Below are 17,104 nucleotides of genomic sequence, written 5' to 3'. Positions count from 1 at the left end.
CAGGGTTTCACCGTGTTGCCCAGGCTGGTCTGGAACTCCTGAGCTCAGGCAATTGCCTGCCTCGGCCTCCCAAAGTGCTAGGATTACAGGCATGAGCCACTGCACCTGGCTGACCCTGTCTCTTTTAAAAAAGAAAAAACAGCCAGGCACAGCGGCTCATGCCTGTAATCCCAGCACTTTGGGAGGCCGAGGTGAGCAGATCACCTGAGGTCAGGAGTTTGAGACCAGCCCGGCCAACATGGTGAAACCCTGTCTCTACTAAAATACAAAAGGCTGGGTGCGGTGGCTCACCCCAGCACTTTGGGAGGCCAAGGTGGGCAGATCATGAGGTCAAGAGATCGAGACCATTCTGGCCAACATGTTGAAACCCCGTCTCTACTAAAAGTACAAAAATTAGCTGGGCATGGTGGTGCACGCCTGTACTCCCAGCTACTTGGGAGGCTGAGGCAGGAGATTCACTTGAACCCAGGAGGCGTAGGTAGCAGTGAGCCGAGATTGCGCCACTGCACTCCAGCCTGGCAACAGAGCGTGACTCCATCTCAAAAAATAAAAATAAAAAAAGGCCCGGCACAGTGGCTCATGTTTGTAATCCCAGCACTTTGGGAGGCTGAGGTGAGTGGATCACCTGAGGTCAGGGGTTCAAGACCAGCCTGGCCAACGTGGTGAAACCCCGTCTCTACTAAAAATACAAAAATTAGCCGGGCATGGTGGCAGGTGCCTGTAATCCCAACTACTCAGGAGACTGAGGCAGGAAAATCGCTTGAACCAGGGAGGCAGAGGTTGCAGTGAGCCGAGATTGTGCCACTGCACTCCACCCTGGGTGACAGAGCAAGACTCCATCTCAAAGAAAAAAGAAGGGGTTCACCTGTTTTTTGGGAGGGGTTCACCTGTTTTGGGACACTCTACTTCCTTCAGGGTAACGGGAAAGTCATTCTAACAGCTTTCAGACAGTGACCTCCAACTTGGGGTGACACACCTCACTGGTCCTGGATGATGACAGTGTTGAAGGGCTGAGTCTGAGACCACCTCAGCCCCACCCCAAGTCCAGAAAAGGTTTCCCAAGCTTGGCAACAGCCCTCGAGAGCAGGCAGTGGCCAGGATGACTGTCCCATGCCACCCAGTCTCAGAGGACTTGCCCCAGTGCTGCTCTCATGAAAATGCCTTTGTTTAATTTATACTGCTCTGTTTCCAGAAGATTGGCACACACACTTAAAAAAAAAAAAACTCGCTGGGTGTGGTGGCTCATGCCTGTAATCCCAGCACTTTGGGAGGCTGAAGTGGGCAGATCATCTGAGGTCAGGAGTTCAAGACCAGCCTGGCCAAGGTGGTGAAACCCCGTCTCTACTAAAATACAAAAATTATCTGGACATAGTGGCATGCCTGTAATCCCAGCTACTCGGGAGGCTGAGGCAGGAGAATTGCTTGAACCTGGGAGGCAGAGGTTGCAGTGAGCCAGGATTGCGCCACTGCACTCCATCCTGGGCGACAGAGCAAGACTCTGTCTAAATAATAATAATAATAATAATAATAATAATAATGTTGATTGTGATGACAGGCCTGCAAGGCCTAGCAAGTTGATACCAGCCTGATGAGAGGCAGAGGCACACACTGATTGGGAAGCGGCCTCCCCACCCCGCCCACCAGCTTGGAAGCTGTGACACCTTGACCTGGGGACTCGCCTTGTTTGCTGGCTGGAAAGGGGTGACTCACTCTGGCCATGGCGCAGCTCAGGGGATTCCCACGTGGGCTCCTTCCTGCCGAAAAGAAAGCAAAAGTCAGCCACCCAGGCCTCCAGCAGGGGCAGGGGGAGGGGACGTCCCCGGGCAGTCTCAGGAGAAGCCCCAGCGCCTTCCCACTGCCTGAGGACGGGGGTTGCAGGAGCAGGAAGGAGGGCAGCAGTTGGAACCTGGAGATGGACACATGCAGCTGCTGTCCTGGGCTCCGTGTCCTGACTGGAGGGTGCCAGTGTCCCTGGAGGGGCGGCATGACCATGGACCACAGCAGATGCTGCCGTGGGTGCCAGCCACTCACTGACCTGGCCAGGGAGGACCCCACAGCTACCCACTGGGCCTGCAGAGCACGGGGGGTGAGGGGCCGCCGTGCCACTGGCATCTGCCCTGTGCCCAGCAGGGCTCTGTGGATGCGTCTGAAATCCAGTGGCTGCATCTGCCCTCTGTGCCCAGCAGGGCTCTGTGGATGCGTCTGAAATCCAGTGGCTGTGTCTGCCATCTGTGCCCAGCAGGGCTCTGTGGATGCCTGGCTTCCCTTGGGCGTGGTTGGCACCCTCGAAGGCTCACACCTCATGTCCTTTTATTCAGGTCTTGGGATGACAGAGCCCAACTTGCAGATGGAGCCAGGAGGCAGAATGTCCGAGCTGGACCCCCCACGGGACCGTGAACAAGGGACATCCTTGTGTGCCTGATGCTGTCCCCAGGGGAAGTGCCCACCTCAAATAGCTGCAGTCCACTTGCTCACACCAAGAGCTTGCCTCTTTTTTTCAGACGTTTGCATGTCAGCCCTGTGCTGCAGCCGCCGAGGGAAGCTGGTTTCACTCTCACTCTGCAGTCATCTGACAGGAGTGTTTCCAGGAAGGCAGCTGCAGCTCTGGGCCAGAGTCCCCTGCAGCAGCCCCAGCCCTGGCCTCACCCCCTCAGGCCAGTGCACAGGGCACAGAGGCTCCCTTCTCATCAGCTCCCCAGGGGGGCTCCCCCAGGGCAACCCCTGATAAAAGGAGAAAGGCCTGGGGAGGGGTGGGACCTGGAGGCAGGTTTGCTTCGACGCCAGACAGTGGGGAAGCTCTTGTCCTCCAACTCAATGGCATAGAACCTTGGGGGGAATCTGAAGCCCGCCTGTCCAGGGCAGGCCTGGAGCTGGCTGCAGCCAGGAGACCCTCAAGCACGTGAACTTGTGCTGTCACACAGCAGCATCCGTGCCAGCAACCATGGGAAAGAATGGATTTCTGTCAGCTTGTGTTTTCTGTGAACTTGGGAAGGACACACAAGAAAGTAATAAAAGATTCACACCTGTAATCCCAGCACTTTGGGAGGCCAAGGCTGGATCACTTGAGCTCAGGAGTTCAAGACCAGCCTGGGCAATATAGTGAAACCTCCGTCTCTACAAAAAATGCAAAAATTAGGCCGGGTGTGGTGGCTCACGCCTGTAATCCCAGCACTTTGGGAGGCCAAGGCAGGCGGATCACCTGAGGTTGGGAGTTCGAGACCAACCTGACCAACATGGAGAAACCCCGTCTCTACTAAAAATACAAAAATTAGCCCGGCGTGGTGGTGCACACCTGTAATCCCAGCTACTTGGGAGGCTGAGGCAGGAGAATCGCTTGACCCTGGGAGGCAGAGGTTGTGGCTGAGATTGCACCATTGCATTCCAGCCTGGGCAATAAGAGCCAAACTCTGTCTCAAAAAAAAAAAAAAAAAAATAGCTGGGCGCGATGGTGCACGCCTGTAGCCCCAGCTACCTGGGTGGCTGAGGTGGGAGAATTGCTTGAGCCCAGGAGGTTTAGGCTGGAGTGAGCCATGACTCTGCCCCCACCTCCTGACCGGCCAGGACCAGTCACCACGGTTGCACTTCACACCCTCAAACTCTAGAGGGCTGTGCTCACACTTGGTCCCAGCAAATGTGACCATCTGGCCAAGGCCACCCAACCCTCCACCCAGGATGCTCCAGGTGGCTGGAAGGTCCCCGCCCACCCTGCCACAGCCGCATTCTCCCAGCCCTACCGCCACCCTCCCCAGGGGGGCCTCCCACTTTTTTAGCTCTCGCCCCTTGGTCTCAGGACCAGGGCAACTGGGACTATCTGCAACCTCTGCCCCTGGGCCGCCATGTTTCCACCATCGTTCCCTGCTTCCCTGCCCGCCTCTCCACCTGGCACCTCCCCATGCTGTGCTCACCTGCCAGAGCCCTGCGCTTAGGTCCTTCTAGGTTCCCTCCAACTACCCCATTCTGCAGCTAGCTGGGCCTAAGGGAAGTTGCTCCCCAAGGTGGGGTGTCATTGCTGGCGGAGAAACCTGGAGATGACGTGGGCCACTGGCTCACCCTCCTGAACCACATCTGCACAACATGCCAGTTAAAAAAAAAAAAGCTGGTGCCATCCCAGCAATTTGGGAGGCCAAGGCGGGCGGATCATGAGGTCAGGAGTTCGAGACCAGCCTGACCAACGTGGTGAAATCCTGTCTACTAAAAATACAACATTTAGCCGGGCATGGTAGCATGCAACTGTCATCCCAGCTACTCAGCTGAGGCAGGAGGATCACTTGAGCCCGGGAGTCTGAGACCAGCCTGGGCAACATAGCAAAACCCCATCTCTACAAACAATACAAAAATTAGCCCAGAATGGTGGTATGTTCCTGTAGCCCAAGCTACTGGGGAGGCTGAGGTGAGAGGATCACCTAAGCCTGGGGAGGTCAAGGCTGCAGTGAGCTCTGGTTGCAGTGTGTGCACCACTGCACTCCAGCCTGGGCAACAGAGCAAGACCCTGTCTCAAAAATAAAAAAATGCACTAAATAAACTACAATACAAAAGCGATGGATTAAAATTTCCATTACCGGTGGACACGGCTCACACCTGTAATCCCAGCACTTTGGGAGGCTGAGGCAGGTGGATCACTTGAGGCCAGGAGTTTGAGACCAGCCTGGCCAACATGGCGAAAACCCATCTCTACTAAAAATACAAAAAATTAGCCAGGCGTGGTGGCTCACGTTGTAGTCCCAGCTACTCTGGAGGCTGAGGCACAGGAATCACTTGAACCTGGGAGGCGGAGGTTGCAGTAGGCCAAGATCACACCACAGCACCCCAGCCTGGGTGGCGAGCAAAACTCTGTTTAAAAAATAAATAAATTAATTAATTAATTAAAACTAATATGATGGTATAAGTACCCTTCCCCCTTTGCTTTTGGAAAAATACATTAATGAAATGGACATTTTTTGTTGTTGTTGTTTTTTGAGATAGAGTCTCGCTTCTTCACCCAGGCTGGAGTGCAATGGCACAATCTCAGCTCACTGCAATTTCCACCTCCCAGGTTTAAGTGATTCTCCTGCCTCAGCCTCCCAAATAGCTAGGATTACAGGCACATGGCAGCATGCCCAGCTAAGTTTTGTATTTTTAGTAGAGACAGGGTTTCACCATGTTGGCCAGGCTGGTCTCGAACGCCTGACCTGAAGTGATCCTCCCACCTGGGCCTCCCAAAGTGCTGGGATTACAGGCATGAGCCACCGTGCCCGGCTGTAATGGACGTTTTCTAACTAGATGTAGTGGTATGCACCTGTAGTCCCAGCTACTTGGAAGGGTGAGGCAGGAGGATGGCTTGAATCCAGGAGTTCAAGGCTGCTGTGAGCTATTACTGTGCCACTGTACCCCAGTCTGGGTGACAGAGCGATATTCTGTCCCTACAAAAAAAAAAAAAAAAAAAAAAGTAATGGAATTTTTTTTTTTTTTTTTTTTTTTTTTCTGAGATGGAGTCTTGCTCTGTCGCCCAGGCTGGAGTGCAGTGGCGTGATCTTGGCTCACTGCAACCTCTGCTTCCCAGGTTCAAGCGATTCTCCAGCCTCAGCCTCCTGAGTAGCTGGGACTACAGGTGTGAGCCATCACGCCTGGCTAATTTTTTGTATTTTTAGTAGAGACGGGTTTTCGCCATGTTGGCCAGGCTGGTCTCAAACTCCTGGCCTCAAGTGATCTGCCCACCTCAGCCTCCCAAAGTGCTGGGATGACAGACATGAGCCACCAAACCCCACCTCATTCAGCTAATTTTTTTTTTTTTAAGTTTGCATTAGAGATGGAGTCTTACTGTGTTGCCCAGGCTGGTCTTGAACTCCTGAGCTTAAGCAGTCCTCCTGCCTTGGCCTCCCAAAGTCCTGGGTTACAGGTGTGAGCCACTGCCTAGCCAACATATTGGGTGTTTTTTGTTGGTTTTTTGTTTGTTTGTTTGAGATGAAGTTTTGTTCTTTTTGCCTAGGCTGGAGTGCAATGGTGAGATCTTGGCTCACTGCAACCTCTGCCTCCTGGGTTCAAGCGATTCTCCTCTCTCAACCTCCCAAGTAGCTGGGATTACAGGCGCCTGCCACCACACCCAGCAATTTTGTATTTTTAGTAGAGATGGGGTTTCACCGTGTTGGTCAGGCTGGTCTCGTGGTCTCGAACTCCTGACCTCAGGTGATCCACCTGCTTCAGCCTCCCAAAGTGCCAGGATTATAGGCGTGAGCCAAACCTATTGTTTTTTTGTGTTAATGATAACACTATAGTCCAGTTTCTGGCTTTGAGGTTGTTTTTTTTTTGTTTTTTTTGTTTTGTTTTGTTTTGTTTTTGAGACGGAGTCTTGCTCTGTTGCCCAGGCTGGAGTGCAGTGGCGGGATTTTGGCTCACTGCAAGCTCCACCTCCTGGGTTCACACCATTCTCCTGCCTCAGCCTCCCAAGTAGCTGGGACTACAGGCGCCCGCTACCACGCCCGGCTAATTTTTTTTTTTTTTTTTTTGTATATTTTAGTAGAGATGGGGTTTTACCGTGTTGGCCAGGATGGTCTCTATCTCCTGACCTCGTGATCCACCCGCCTTGGTCTCCCAAAGTGCTGGGATTACAGGTGTGAGCCACCGCGCCCGGCATGGCTTTGAGTTTTAACATCTGCAAGTTGGACAGCTTTGTCAAAATTGATCTTTTTCTTGTTGTCATGATACTCCAGCTGTGTTTATCCACCTATTTTTCCTCGTGGTCAATCAGAAAACACCTTATTCACTTGAATTTTGAAAACTGTCTTTCACTTAAAGCCACAGATACACAAAGTTAGGGAGAACCTCGACCACAGGACATAATGTTTGGTTTATAAAACTTCCACTTCACAGAACATTCTAGACATTGTGATTCTGTCTGTGTCTTTGTTTTTTTTTTTTGTTTTTTTTAAGGTGATCCTAGTGACATTCAGATTTCTCTGCAGTCAAAATAATTGTAAATTCAAATGAAAACTCCCAAGTGGCCCCACACAGTGATGATTATACAACCAATGTCCCGTTTTGCTGTCGAAGACAGGAGCCAGGCCGGGCACGGTGGCTCACGCCTATTATCCCAGCACTTTGGGAGGCCAAGGCGTGTGGATCACCTGCGGTCAGGAATTCAAGACCAGCCTGGCCAATGTGGTGAAACCCCGTCTCTGCTAAAAATACAAAAATTACCCAAGTGTGTTGGCGGGCACCTGTAATCCCAGCTATGTGGGAGGCTGAGGCAGGAGAATTGCTTGAACCCAGGAGGCGGGGGTTGCAGTGAGCCAAGATTGTACCATTGCACTCCAGCCTGGGTGACAGAGGGAGCTACTGGGAAGGCAGAGGCACGAGAATCACTTGAACCCAGGAGGCGGAGGAGGTTGCAGTGAGCTGAGATGGCAGCACTGCACTCCAGCCTGGGAGACAGAGCGAGACTCCGCCTCGAAAAAAAAAAAAAAAAGAGGGCAAGTTGTGCTGACAGTGGACAGAGAGGCCTTGGGAGTTGCTGCACAGCAGGGCTGCCTACTGGAGCTTAAGCCTCCAGAACTGTCTGGGACCCCCAGAACTTCCCCCCATCAGCCAGCACTGCCAGGCGACTTTCCCATCCTCACTCCCACAGCAGGCAGGAGACAGTGGATCTGGGGGCTCTCCAGCCTCAGTGGCACCAGGCTCAGCTCTTCTCCCTTGGCTCACTGGAGGCTGGCAGTGGGGAGGCCACTTCCCCATGGCTGGGACCATGTTGCCCTCTGGGACCCCAGCAGAAATGGCCCTGTCCCACCCCATCATCCTGCAGTGGAATTAATATTGGAAAGTCCCGCCAGGCACAGAAGGCTGCTCTGCATGTGGGCTGGCCTCAGCAAGGATTGCCAGACACAGGGAGAAAACAGAGCCCTGAACCAAACAAAAGAGTGGAGAGGGAGGGTACAGGCACCAGAGGAGAATGTGAGAAGAACCAAATTAGTAATGGAAGAAAAAAGAGAAGAATTTGTGAAATAGAATGCTATAAAATTCAATGCTATAAAAAGAACTTAAGAGAATATAAGAGAAGTCAGATGTGGTGGTGCATGCCTATAATCCCAGCTACCTGGGAGGCTGAGGCAGGAGGATCACTGGAGCCCAGGAGGTGGAGGCTTCAGTGAGCCGAAATCGCACCACTGCACACCAACTGGGCAACACAGCCAGATCCTGTATTTAAAAAAAGAGAAAGGAAAGAGAGAAAAAAGGAAAGAAAGGAAAAGAAAGAGAAAGAAAGAAGGAATATAAGAGGGAGCTCTTATAAATAAAAAATGTGATATTGAAGTTAAGAAAAATGTTAAGTAGAAAGGTTATACATTGAGGAAATCTCCCAAAATCAGAAAGAACATGAGTTGAAAAACAGGAAAGACTGGCCAGGCATGGTGGCTCACGCCTGTAATCCCAGCACTTTGGGAGGCTGAGGTGGGCAGATCACCTGAGGTCAGGAGTTTGAGATGAGCCTGACCAACATGGTGAAACCTCGTCTCTACTAAAAATACAAAAAAATTAGCCAGGCATGGTGGCAGGTGCCTATAATCCCAGCTACTTGGGAGGCTGAGGCAGGAGAATCGCATAAACCCAGGAGGTGGAGCTTGCAGTGAGCCAAGATTGCGCACTGCACTCCAGCCTGGGCGATAAAGCGAGACTATGTGTCAAAAAAAAAAAAAATTGGTTGGGCATGGTGGCATGTGATTGTAGTCCCAGCTACTTGGGAGGCTGAGGCAGGAGAATCGCATAAACCCGGGAGGAGGAGCTTGCAGTGAGCCAAGATTGTGCACTGCACTCCAGCCTGGGCGATAAAGCGAGACTATGTGTCAAAAAAAAAAAATTGGTTGGGCATGGTGGCATGTGATTGTAGTCCCAGCTACTTGGAGGCTGAGGCAGGAGGATCACTGGAGCCCAGGAGGTAAAGGATGCAGTGAGCCACAACCTGGGAAACAGAGCAAGGCCTTGTCTCAAAAACAGTAATAAAAACATAAAAAATAAAAATAACAGAACCTGCTACCATCACACTGGGTGCCAATATGTAATAAGAGAGGAGGGAACATTTTCTGCCAAAAAGTAGGAAGGACAGATGTCCAGAGAGAGGGCTGCACTGTCCGTGGGTGTGATGTCCATGTGTCTTCATTGTGGCGGAGCCGGGGAGGGTCCCGGGGCCTGACGGGTGCTTCTCACTGCAGGTGGTGCAGCAGCTGACACAGATGGTGGGGAAGGATGTGAATTGAGTAAGTCGAATGGCCCTAGGAAATTAGGCGAAACCTGGTGCAGTTACGTGGCCTGCTCTTCTTATTTTGTGTATCAGGGTCTCAACTTTTCTTAGAGGAACTTATGTAGGTACGGCATGTAGTATCGGCGGTGACAGACATTTTCTTATTTAACCAATGACCACTCAAGGATTGCTTAGTTTAGGTTCCATTAAGCTACCAGCAGAAGGCACTGATTGTGAAATTTCACAGCATTACCCTGCAAAATGGAAAGGTACCATTAAGAGGGATAAAGGTTTTGTTATGATGTGGAGTCTCATTCCTTTGTCTTGGGAAAGCCATCTACAGCATTTAAGCATCAGCTTCTCCTCCTGATTTGTAGTTTGAATGTCTCTGGTCATGACATCAGGCAGTCTGGATTACAGGCTTGAGCCACTGCACCCAGCCCCATCAGTTTCTTTATTGCAGTTCTGAAAGTTTTAATTTAGTTCATTGACCTTAAAGTTATCAGAAATCTGCCAGGCGTGGTGGCTCACGCCTGTAATCCCAGCACTTTTGGAGGCTGAGGCGGGCGGATCACGAGGTCAGGAGATTGAGACCACGGTGAAACCCCATCTCTACTAAAAATACAAAAAAAATTAGCCGGGCACGGTGGCGGGCGCCTGTAGTCCCGGCTACTCAGGAGGCTGAGGCAGGAGAATGGCGTGAACTCGGGAGGCGGAGCTTGCAGTGAGCCGAGATCACGCCACTGCACTCCAGCCTGGGCTACAAAGCGAGACTCTGTCTCAGAGAAAAAAAGTTATCAGAAATCTGTGTTCAAGAGTACCTGTTAGAGTCTTTTCCATGAAAAACAATTTTGGACTGTACCTTATTCCAAATGCTTTCAGAAAACCATTGTGAATGATAAAAACTTAAAATAGCCACAGTTAAAAATCTGATGACAGTTCCCAAGTGACAAGGAAACTTAGTTACTTCCACATGCAGCATGTTAAGATAGCAACCAGAATGATGACTACCAGTGTCACATCAGGGCCATCAGACTTTTATAAATTTCATATAATTTTTAGAATATATTAATAACATATCCAGAGCCAGGTGTGGTGAATCATGTCTGTAATCCCAGTAACTTGGGAGGCTGAGGTGACAGGATCACTTTTGGCCAAGAGTTTGAGACCAGGCTGGGCAATATAGCAAGACCCCACCTATAATAAAAATAAAATAAATTACCTGGGTGTTGGCACATTTATAGTCCTACCTGCTTGGGAGGCTGAGGTGGGAGGATTTCTTGAGTCTAAGATTTTGAGGCGGCAGTGAGCCATAATCATGCCAGTACACTCCATCCAGCCTGGGCAACAGAGACCCTGTCTATAATAAACAAACAAAAACATATCTATACAAATATAACTTTAGGAAAAGTTCAACATAACCAAAATTATGACTAACATTAAATTTTCATGAATTTTTATTATTTGTGGAACATTTATACCAATAAATACTAATAAATATAACTGAAAAATTTAGTGTTATCATTTGACAACTTATCAAATAAGTCTTATCATTTAGTATCTCTACAAGATGAGACATATTCTTTGAGGCTCTTCATTAACCGAAATGGAAAATCGCAAAGTTAAATTTAGGTCAAAAAGACTTAACTTAGGATATTGATCCTGGGGAAGCCAGTCAAAGATGTCGAAAGATTCAAAACACTTAATAAAAATAGAATCATAGTAACCAGAGTGATAATCAAAAAACTTCTGATCAGGTGTGGAGGCTCACGCCTGTAATCCCAATACTTTGAGAGGCTGAGGTGGGTGGATCACAAGGTCAGGAGTTCGACACTGGCCTGGCCAATATGGTGAAACCCTGTCTCTACTAAAAATACAAAAATTAGCTGGGCATGGTGGTGAGCACCTGTAGTCCCAGCTACTCGAGAGGCTGAGGCAGGAGAATCACTTGAATCCAGGAGGCAGAGTTTGCAAGGTCGTGCCACTGCACTCCAGCCTGGGCAAGAGAGGGAGACTCTGTCCCTGGAAAAAAAAAAAGACTTCAAAAGTAATGTATGACATAGGTGACCAATTTTTTTTAGTTTTGTATTAGTGTATTTTTAATAGAAAAGATCAATATTTAGAAAGACTTACGAATAATTTCCTTCTAATTATAGCTAACTTACACACAAAATACCTTTCATAAATTCCCTTTTCACAAGTCTTATCAAAACTTACTCAGACCAGACCAGGCGTGGTGGCTCATGCCTGTAATCCCAGCACTTTGGGAGGCTGAGGCTCACCTGAGGTCAGGAGTTCAAGACCGGCCTGGCCAACATGGCAAAACCCTTCTCTACTAAAAATACAAAAACTAGCCAGGAATAGTGGTGTGTGCCTATAATCCCAGCCACTCAGGAGGCTGAGGCAGGAGAATCACTTGAACCTGGAAGGCGGAGGTTGCAGTGAGCTGAGACTGTGCCACTATACTCCAGCCTGGGCAACAGAGCAAGACTCCATCTCAAAAAACAAGAACTTACTCAGACAATTGATGACATGCTTGGACTTTCTGTTTTGTCCTATGGTTCCGCTTTCTTTCCTTATCTTTCTCTTTCTTTTTTTTTTTTTTTGAGACAGGGCCTGACTCTGTTGCCCAGGCTGTAGTGCAGTGGCTCGATCTTGGCTCACGGCAGTCTCCACCTCCCAGGCTCAGGTGATCTTCCAAATTCAGCCTCCCAATTAGCTGGAACTACAAGTGTGCGCCACCATGGTCAGCTAATTTTTGTATTTTTTGTAGAGATGGGGTATCACCATGTTGCCCAGGCTGGTCTTGAACTCTTGAGCTCAAGTGATCCACCTTGCCTCAGCCTTCCAAAGCGCTGGGATTACAGGCATGAGCCACCACACCTGGCCAGTTTCTTTTTCTTAAATAACCAGTCATTTTAGGACAAACATTTACCATATGTGATTCTCATTTAAAATTATTATCTCTGTCTTTTCTTTTCTTTCTTTCTTTTTTTTTTTTTTTTTGTGACAGAGAGTCTCGTTCTGTTGTCCAGGCTGGAGTGCAGTGGCACAACCTTGGCTTGCTGCAAACTCCGCCTCCCAGGTTCAAGCGATTCTCCTGCCTCAGTTTCCTGAGTAGCTGGGACTACAGGCACCCGCCACCACGCCTGGCTGTTTTGTATTTTTAGTAGAGATGGGGTTTCACCATATTGGCAGGCTGGCCTCAAACTCCTGACCTTGTGATCCGCCTGCCCTGGCCTCCCAAAATGTTGGGATTACAGGCATGAGCCACTGTGCCTGGCCATTTCTTTTTTATAAACTTACTTACCAAAATATATCTTCACATCCATAACTTCACATTTCTCTTTCCTGCTTACTTATTCCTATCTTATTTCATATTTGGAAATGACCTTTAAATAACCTCCAAATTAGAAAAAATTATTCTTTAAAAAAATAAAGATCACATTTTATGCCTTTCTTATATTTTTTCTCATCAGAAGCACATGTTATTTGGAAATGATCCACACACTTAAAGAACATCTGTTATTTAACATAACACAACTTTAAGATTTAAAGTACATGAAAAGTTCATTTATAAGAATTAATTGGCTGGGCTTGGTGTCTCACACCTGTAATCCCAGGTGTGACTTTGGGAGGCTGAGGTGGTGGATTACCTGAGGTCAGGAGCTCGAGACCAGCCTGGCCAACATGGTGAAACACCGTCTCTACTAAAAATACAAAATTTAGCCAGGTGTGATGGCATACCTGTAGTCCTGGCTACTCGGGGGGCTGAGGCAGGAGAATCGCTTGAACCCAGGAGGTGAAGGTTGCAGTGAGCTGACATCATGCCAATGCACTCAAGCTTGGGCAACAGACGGAGTGAGACTCTGTCGCAAAAAAAGAATTTATCCGATTTACATTTACGTAATGTATGTATTTATTTATTTATTTTGGGCACATTGGCATTGTGTGTACTAATATACTTATTTTTAACAGATTACCTAGATTAGTTATGAAAACTGAGATATTGGCTGGGCACACCTGTAATCCCAGCACTTTGGGAGGCCGAATCGGGCAGATCACGAGGTCAAGAGTTCGAGACCATCCTGGGCAATATGGTGAAACCCCGTCTCTACTAAAAATACAAAAATTAGCTGGGCTTGGTGGCATGTGCCTGTAGTCCTGGCTACTTGGGAGGCTGAGGCAGGAGAATTGCTTGAACCCAGGAGGCGGAGGTTGCAGTGAGCCAAGATCGCGCCACTGCATTCCAGCCCAGGCAACAGTGTGAGACCCTGCCTCAAAAACAAAAAAAAGAAGACATAGTGAGAGCGGAGTAAGCGTGTCACTTAAACATGTGGAAGCGAACACCCAAAAGTACAAAGCAGCTGTGAGACTTGGAAGCAGTAACCCCTGGGGATTGGGAACCTGGTGGGCAGTGGGACAGGGGGTGACCACTGATTTTTTAAAAATCCAAGCTGTCCTGTGAGACTTTTATTATTTATTTATTTACTGAGACAGGGTCTTACTGTTGTCCAGGCTGGAGTGCGATGGCATGATCATGGTTCACCATAGGCTTGACGTTCCAGGTTCAAGTGATCCTCCTACTGCAGCTTCCTGAGTAGCTGGGACCACAGGCACACATCACCACACCCAGCTAATTGTTTGTATGTTTTGGTAGAGACAGGGTTTTACCATGTTGCCCAGGCTGGTCTCGAACTCCTGGCCTCAAGCGATTTTCCCACCTCGGCCTCCCAAAGTGCTGCATTGTGGGAGGCTGAGGTGGGACGATCGCTTAAGCCTGGGAGGTTGGGTCTGCAGTGAGCTGTGATCACGCCACTGCATTCCAGCCTGGATGCCAGAGTGAGACCTAGTCTCTAAATAAATAAATAGTAGGAAAACATTTCCGATGTCGTGAATGTGTGGTATATATAGTCCTAAGAAGCTCAGTGGGCCAGACGTGGTGGCTCATGCCTATAGTCCCAACATTTTGGGAGGCCGAGGCGGGCGGATCGCCTGAGGTCAAAAGTTTGAGACCAGCCTGGCCAACATGATGAAACCCGTCTCTACTAAAAATACAAAAAATTAGTCAGGCGTGGTGGCAGGCACCTGTAATCCCAGCTATTCGGGAGGCTGAGGCAGGAAAATCACTTGAACCTGGGAGGCAGTGATTGCAGTGAGCCTAGATCATGTCACTGCACTCCAGTCTGGATGACAAGAGCGAAACTCCATCTCAAAAAAACAAAAACAAAAACAAAAAATGAAAATTAGCTGGGCATGAACCCAGGAGGCGGAGGTTGTAGCAAGCCAAGATCGTGCCACTGCACTCCAGCCTGGGTGACAGAGCAAGATTCCATCTCAAAAAAATAAAATAAAAAAGCAGCTCAGTGAACCCAAGCAAGGTAAATACAAAGGAAAATATGCTTGGGCACATGCTAAGAAAACTGAAGATCAGGCCGGGGGTGTCTGAACGTGCCTGTAATTCCAGTATTTTGGGAGGCTGAGGTAGGAGGATCACTTGAGCCCAGGAAGTTGAGGCTGCAGTGAGCCATGATTGTGCCACTGCACTCCAGCCTGGGCAACAGAGTGAGGCCCTGTCTCAAAAAAAAAAAAAAAAAAAAAAAAAAAAAGGAAAGAAAAGAAAAGAAAAGAAAAAGAAAACTGAAGACAAAGGGATAGTCTTGAAAGAGCCAGACGACATGCCACGTTGTCACATAACCTGCTTGTGAACCAGGACACAAATGACTGATCACTGATTCTCACTGGCAATGATGGAAGTTGGAAGACAATGGGATGACGTTTATACAATAGTGTATCCTTCAAACACAAGGGCAAAATAGAGACATTTTCAGTTAAATGAAAGATGAAACTACAGCAGATGGTACTAAAAGGACTGAAGAAAGGCTGGAGGGAAATTATGCCAGAGAGACACTAAGATCTGCAGATGGAAATGAAGAGACTTTTTTTCTCCAGAAGTCTTTGGAATTGTCTTTTCTCCATGCATGAAGCTAAATGGATATCTGGTAGACAGACTGGTGCGACATCTCCAGTGAGGTATGAGAGGCTCACCAGACCCCCCAAAGCTGCTTCTCCGTACCAGCTGCTTTCCTCTGGGCCCTAAGTTGGAAGAATCCAGGAATAGGAGGGAGTGCATACAAATGACCCCAGGGTGGGACAGAGTGGGCAGTGAGGACAGCCTCACACAGACACCTGTATCCATCGTGCCTTGGTGCAGGGAGTGCCAAGGACAGGGCACAAGTGACTTGTGGCATCAGGCCTGGACTCCTGATGGTGGGCCAGATGGGACAACGGCTGTCCTGGTGGACACCTGCAGAGGACAGCTAGATGTAGCTGTCCCCTCTCTCTCAGCCCAGGCTAACTACAGAGCTAGCTGAGCCCCACTTGCATGGGTCTCCGAGGCTCTGAAAAGGGCCTCCCAATGTGTTCATGAGATCAGCTGTTGGCTAAGTTTGTCATGTTAGGAGGCCTGAACTGCAGTGTTAACAAGGCTGCCTCTTTCCAGGACAACTCCGCCTTCATCACACTCTTCCTGGGGGCTGGTGGCACTGGAGTGACTATAAGCATTTTTGGCACACAACGAAGGGGGACTTGAGTGGAGATACATCCAGTCAGAGTTTATGGGATATTTTCTTTTTCTTTCTTTTTTTTTTTTTTTTTTAATTGAGATAGCAGAGTCTTGCTCTGTCCCTAGGCTGGAGTGCAGTGGCGAGGTGTCGGCTCACTGCAACCTCCGCCTCCTGGTTCAAGCAATTCTCCTGCCTCAGCCTCCACAGTAGCTGAGACTACAGGCACACACCACCACGCCCAGCTAATTTTTGTATTTTTAATAGAGACAGGGTTTCACCGTGTTGGCCAAGATGATCTCGATCCCTCAACCTCGTGATCCATCCGCCTCGGCCTCCCAAAGTGCTGGGATTACAGAAGTGAGCCACCGCCCCCAGCCACAAGGGATTATTTTCATTCAGTTGAAGCGTATCCTTGCTGGCCGTCTGAGGCTGTTGAGTCCTTAGCCGAACGGAGCTTGGAGCTGGAAGTCGGCGGGAAACAGAGAAGCAAGGTTTGTATGGACGGAACCATCAGTGTGTCCGCAAGGTTCTTCCAATCATCCGGTGTGAAAAACGGTAAGCAGAAGACTCAACTTCCCACTGCCTGGTTAGAATTACAGTTGTCTCCTCCACGGAGTGCATTTAGTAATGCAGCATTTCCAACTTCATACAGCATTTACGTATGTTTTCTTTTCGGATGGAGACTGCATTTATCAGGTTCCTTGTTTGTGGAGCATCTATTCAAAGCCCAGAAGTCAATACTATGATTAGGGCCAGTGGTGGCTCAAGCCTGTAATCCCAGGCTTTGGGAGGCCCAGGCGGGAGGATCATGCGAGCTCAGGAGTTCCAGACCAACAAGCCAGGGCGGCACGGAGACCTTATCTCTACCCCACAAAATACAAAAATTAGCCAGGCGTGGGGGCCGCGCCTATAGTCCCATCGCTTGAGCGCAGGACGTCGAGGCTGCAGTGAGCTGAGATCTCAATGCTGTGCTCCAGCGTGGGCCACAGAGTGAGACCCGTCTATAAAAATAAAAATCCTAAAAAAGTTGTTCAATAATAACGTATAATGACCTTTCTCATTATACAAAACCACTGTAAAATAGCTGGAAAATAGGGTATTATAGAATTATTGTCATATAACATATACACTTTATACATTACAGAAAATAAACATCATGCAAAACCGTTCATTTTTGCAACCGATGTTTTCAGTTTTCCATTCTTTTTCTTTTTCTTTTTTTTTGAAACGCAGTTTCGTTCTTGTTGCCCAGGCTGGAGTGCAATAGCGTGATCTCGGCTCACCGCAACCTCCGCCTCCCGGGTTCAACTGATTCTTCTGCCTCAGCCTCCCC

The 17,104-nt window shown here is 48.8% G+C and overlaps 1 long non-coding RNA gene across 1 annotated transcript; it reads right to left on the bottom strand.

Annotated features, from left to right (window-relative positions):
• Positions 1–1,679: 1,679 nt before the first annotated feature.
• Positions 1,680–13,071, bottom strand: LOC134759810 (uncharacterized). Its single transcript, XR_010136628.1, has 3 exons — positions 12,953–13,071; positions 10,456–10,565; positions 1,680–1,754 (listed from the first exon to the last, which is right to left on the bottom strand). It is a non-coding gene; the product is annotated as an uncharacterized LOC134759810 (long non-coding RNA).
• Positions 13,072–17,104: the final 4,033 nt, after the last annotated feature.

The sequence above is a fragment of the Pongo abelii genome, chromosome 13, assembly GCF_028885655.2.
Source record: "Pongo abelii isolate AG06213 chromosome 13, NHGRI_mPonAbe1-v2.0_pri, whole genome shotgun sequence".
NCBI lineage: Eukaryota > Metazoa > Chordata > Mammalia > Primates > Hominidae > Pongo > Pongo abelii.
This window is presented reverse-complemented; position numbering and strand designations above follow the sequence as displayed.